We start from the raw sequence: 4817 nt of genomic DNA, 5'->3' as shown, positions 1-4817 counted from the left end.
TGCCTTGGTGACTTCAGAGCATTAAATCCATGCTTTTAGTATCCCGATCCAGTCCCAGCTTGTAATTCCACCTTGCAACATAAACATGATTAAAATGAGCTATTTAAACAGTACCATGTTCATAAATCCAGGCAATAACTGGGTCTGATATGCAATATTTGACCCTGAATACAACCCCTAACCAGCATTTTGCTAGTCCGAAGCAAAGTATACGAAAAATAAGTTGAGAATTACATGACAATTTTTATGAATTCGAGCGGTTTTTGGAAAAACAATTCATATACTAGAACTTTAAGATTCATGAATGTTGGGCATTACTTTCTCCTGGAATCAAGTTCATGGTAAACTTCATAATCAAATTCAAAATATTAATCCATTAATTAGAAAAAATTCTAAACATTGGGTCTCATGGGTGTATTGTGCAATCTCAGCTTATCATCCTTAAAATTCACTTCTTTATTTCAGGATATCATTGGTGACCAGCAAGATAACTCATGATAACCAAAACTTAAACTAAAACTTGCCTCACAGATCATCTTTTCATTCTTTTAGCTTTTGATTTTTCTATTAAAAGTAACACCAAGAAGGGGAATCAAATCCTCACCTATAGGGAGCAAACCTATGATGAAAACTGTACACCCAACTTTTTTCAAAGGTATCTGTTTTTTTTTTTTTTTCAATTGATCGTGACGGGCAAATTTTCTAAGCTGATTCCTTACATGCTCAGTGATTACCAAGTTAACCCTTCAATATCTATTGTGGGTCAAATATTGCATATCAGACCCAGTTATTGCATGAATTTACAAGCATGATACCGTTTAAATGGCCTGATTTAATTGTGTTTGTAATGCAGAGTGTGTTTACGAGCATGGACTGAAAAAGGATGCTTAAAGCATGAATTTAATGCTCTAATGACACCAAAGCATGGGATGGACTCCAGGAGACCAAGATTGACTGATTTGCACGCCAGGGATCCAAGAAAATCGAGGAATTGAAGCTCAAGTGGCCTGAAAAGTGTCCAGAATGTAAGATCATAGGGTTCCCACCATCCGATCAGTTCGAAACTCCATACGTGGCCTGAGGACCATAAATGAACCGTACACGTAAAATTTCAGCTCCTGGATCACTGTGGAAGTGGCCCAACGGACAGATCAGCCCCTTTAATCATTATGTGGGGCCCGCCTGATATCTGGATATACTTCAAAATTGGTATGGACGGTTTATAAGATATGACAGAATGGATGGACGGCACAGATTTCTCTCAAACATTACGATGGACCCATATGTACATTGCATGTACATAGGGTACATGTGCACGAGCAACGCACCGGACGGAGAGTCCGGTCAAAAATCGAGCTGACCCGAAGTCCGTCCTTAACAAGGAAACAGCGACCGACGCTGTTTCGACGGGCGCTCGATGTGGGCCCCACTCGCGCCTCATTTCGACAATCCGGACCGTCCAGTCATTCCAGAGGATCCAACCGACCGTACAAGAGGGGTTTCTCCAAACCCATACACGCATATGTGCGTGGGTCTCTGTTTAAATGCAGGATGGACGGCTGAGTTGCAATTCAATGGGCCGCATCAACGGACAACCAAAACCGTCCATCTCCAACCGGAATTCCGAGGCGAATCCAACTGACGGAGTGGATTTCCTCTCCAGCATCGTTCATGGCCTCCACCAACATCCCAGCGCAAGAACCGCGCAAGCCCTGTTACGCGCAACCGGGACTTCCAGGCCGTTCCGTGATCAGGACGGTGATCGGATCAGCAATCCAAATCGTTCATTCTCATCAACAGGGAGCCGTGACCACCTCCAAGAAGCCCGATTCTGATTTTGGACGATCAGTCGTCCAAAATCTCGATCCAAACACAAGATGTTTTGCGTTTCACTACGCATACGAATGCAGTTTGAATAGCTGGCTGCGTAAAAACGGGTTCTGCAACCTATTCCTTTTGGGACTCCACAGCAGCTCCCAGGGGAGGCCGTTCATCTTTAAAAAGGTGGGTTTTCTGCTGAGACGTGGCTTGAACGGGAGGAAAATTTCAAAGAGGAGACAGGGAGCTCGGTTTTGATTGGTGCTCGGTTTTGTTTGACTGTGAAGCTGGGCTTTTCGTTGGAAGCAGCGGCTCGGTTTTGGGACTGCTGGACGTGGGAGCTGACTCGGTTTTTCTTCTTCCTTTTCTTCTTCCTCTTCTTCTTTTTCTTCTTCTTCTTTTTAATTGGAATTTAGCCCATATCATGCTCGGCTAATCCTCTTAGTTAGGGCTAAGAGGTGAAGCCTGTAGCGAGATGGGAGATTTTACTGTGTGCCTTTGATTCATGTTAAACTGATTTTGATGATAGTTGATTTCATGGAATACTTTCAAGTTTTTTTAATGATTTATTATGACTTAAATTACAATATATTTGCGATGGCTTTGAGTATGTCCCTTGTGACTATGCGGTTAGGAAACCCTGTTGTTCACCATTGCCCCTTGGACATGGTTGGATGACGGAACTCTTCCTGACATTCGTACAGATTGGTTGTGAATTGGTTCGATTTTGTTGTTTGCTTTGTCTCATGGGCATGGTTTTGTGATGGAATCCATTCTAATTCATATACTTTTCACCTCTTGAAAACTATATCAAAGGAAGTCTAGTTAAATTCCATGATTTCTGAAGCAGGCATAATTTTTCCCTGATCTCTACAAGTGGATCCTCTGAATCCCTAGTTTCCTTCCTTTGAATTCCTTAAAGTTTTAGATAATTGTTCCACAATTATTTCTTAAATTCTATTTGGTTTAGATCACATCTTAGTCTAGTTCTAGTTCTACTTGGTTTCAGATAACGTACAGGTATCAGTCCCTGTGGATTCGACCTCGGTCTTACCGAGTTTATTACTACATCACAACCCTGCACTTGGGGTGTGAACAAGTTTTTGGCGCCGTTGCCGGGGACTGACGGTTACGATTCTCTGAAATTAATTGGTTTTAGGATTAGTTTAAGATTAGGATTTTACTAACCTTAGTTTTTTTATTTATTTTTATTTAAGTTCAAAACTAACTTGTTTCCTGTTTTATAGGATCTTGACATAAGTTTCTCAATTGGTAATTCCTTCCTAATCTCTCTACTTTTTCCTATTTTTAGAATTAGGGTTTAAATTTTATAAATTTTCTAATTCTAGTATCCTCCCTTCTGTAGGAAATAGTTTATTTTTAGAAATTAGGTTATTTCTTTCCCTTTTTAGAAATTAACTTTCTATTTTTCAGTTCTCTTTTAATAATTTACTTTCTAGTTTAAGTCTTTCCTAATTTATTTTAGAAATTTCCACTTTCTTTTAGGAATTCCTTCTTTTAGAAATTAATTTACTGCTATTTTTCTTTTAAAGGATCGTTCTTCTCTTTTTAAAATCTAACTTATTTTGTTTTATTTTGCAGGTTTTAACTTAGGACTCCAATTTGGTAATTTCTTTCCAACTCTCTCTTTCTTTCTAGATTTTCTTTTCCTTTCTTAGGATTAGGTTTTTAATTGAGGGCTGCGAGTGTTTTCATGCCCAAGTGGGCCCGTGACAACACTCGACGTCTCTTGACTGAAGGAGGATTGGTTGAGGGGTTGACTATCCATCGCAGGACTAGACACCGCTCAAAATCCCCTGAGTTAACTGAAGTTATGGCTGAAGACCAACCTCCTCTACTTCCACCCAGGGTGGAGGATACCCAAGATGAGAACGAGGTGCAACAGGCACCCCCGCCTCGTACTTTATGAGATTATCTACAACCGGCGGGAGTAAGTATGCCCTCATGCATGATTTTTCCTGAAAACACAGGACAAATGGACATTAAGCCAGGAGTTATCCAACTCCTTCCCAAATTCCATGGACTTGAATCAGAGAGTCCATATTTGCATTTGAAAGAGTTCGATGAGATTATGGCTACTTTATGTTTTCCTAATGTATCTGAGGATACAATTAGGCTGAAACTCTTTCCTTTTTCTTTAAAAGAGAAAGCTAAGACGTGGTTACATTCACTGCGTCCTATATCCATTGGCACATGGAACGACATGCAGAGGGAATTCATAAAAAAATTCTTCCCACATCATAAAACGATTACCCTCAGAAAAGCAATCATGAACTTTGCCCAAAAGGAAGATGAAACATTCTTCCAATGTTGGGAAAGGTTCAAAGATTTGGTCAGTTCATGCCCACAACACGGATTTGAAACGTGGCGTATTACAAATTTTTTCTATGATGGACTGACATCTTCCATGCGCCAAATGGTCGAGACAATGTGTAATGGAGAGTTCATCAACAAGGATGTTGACGAGGTATGGGATTACCTCGATAGTCTCGCTGAAAAAACACAATCATGGGACTATTACCCAATGGCGACACCACGTCTAGGCCGACTCAATTAAAGGAGAAAGGTGGATTATATCTCTTGAAAGAAGAGGATGATCTCAAGTATAAAGTGACTACGTTCATAAGGAAAGTTGAGGCCATGGAAGGAAAGAAGGATAAGGTCAATGAAATTGTTTGCGGCATCTGTAATTGCAACATTCACACAACTGAAAACTGTCCTACAATACCTGCCTTTTGAGGAGTGTTGAATGAACAAGCCAATGCCGTAAATAACTATCAAAGACCTTTTATTGGACCCAACTCCAATATATACAATCCTGGCTGGAAAAATCATCCAAACTTTAGTTGAAAAATGGACAAACGGCTACCCCTCTAGGTTTCTTCAATCAAAATCCAAATCAAGTGAAACCTCAAGAGAAACCGATTCAAAATCCCATACAAGAGCTGGCTCAGGCAATGCAGGGAATTACAGATTTT

General features: G+C 40.2%; 1 non-coding gene across 1 annotated transcript; it reads right to left on the bottom strand.

Moving 5' to 3' along the window:
* Positions 1–4090: 4090 nt before the first annotated feature.
* Positions 4091–4197, bottom strand: LOC131244686 (small nucleolar RNA R71). Its single transcript, XR_009170465.1, has one exon. It is a non-coding gene; the product is annotated as a small nucleolar RNA R71 (small nucleolar RNA).
* Positions 4198–4817: the final 620 nt, after the last annotated feature.

The sequence above is a fragment of the Magnolia sinica genome, chromosome 4, assembly GCF_029962835.1.
Source record: "Magnolia sinica isolate HGM2019 chromosome 4, MsV1, whole genome shotgun sequence".
Taxonomy (NCBI): domain Eukaryota; kingdom Viridiplantae; phylum Streptophyta; class Magnoliopsida; order Magnoliales; family Magnoliaceae; genus Magnolia; species Magnolia sinica.
The sequence above is the reverse complement of the archived record's forward strand: the minus strand, read 5'-3'. Positions and strand labels throughout refer to the sequence as shown.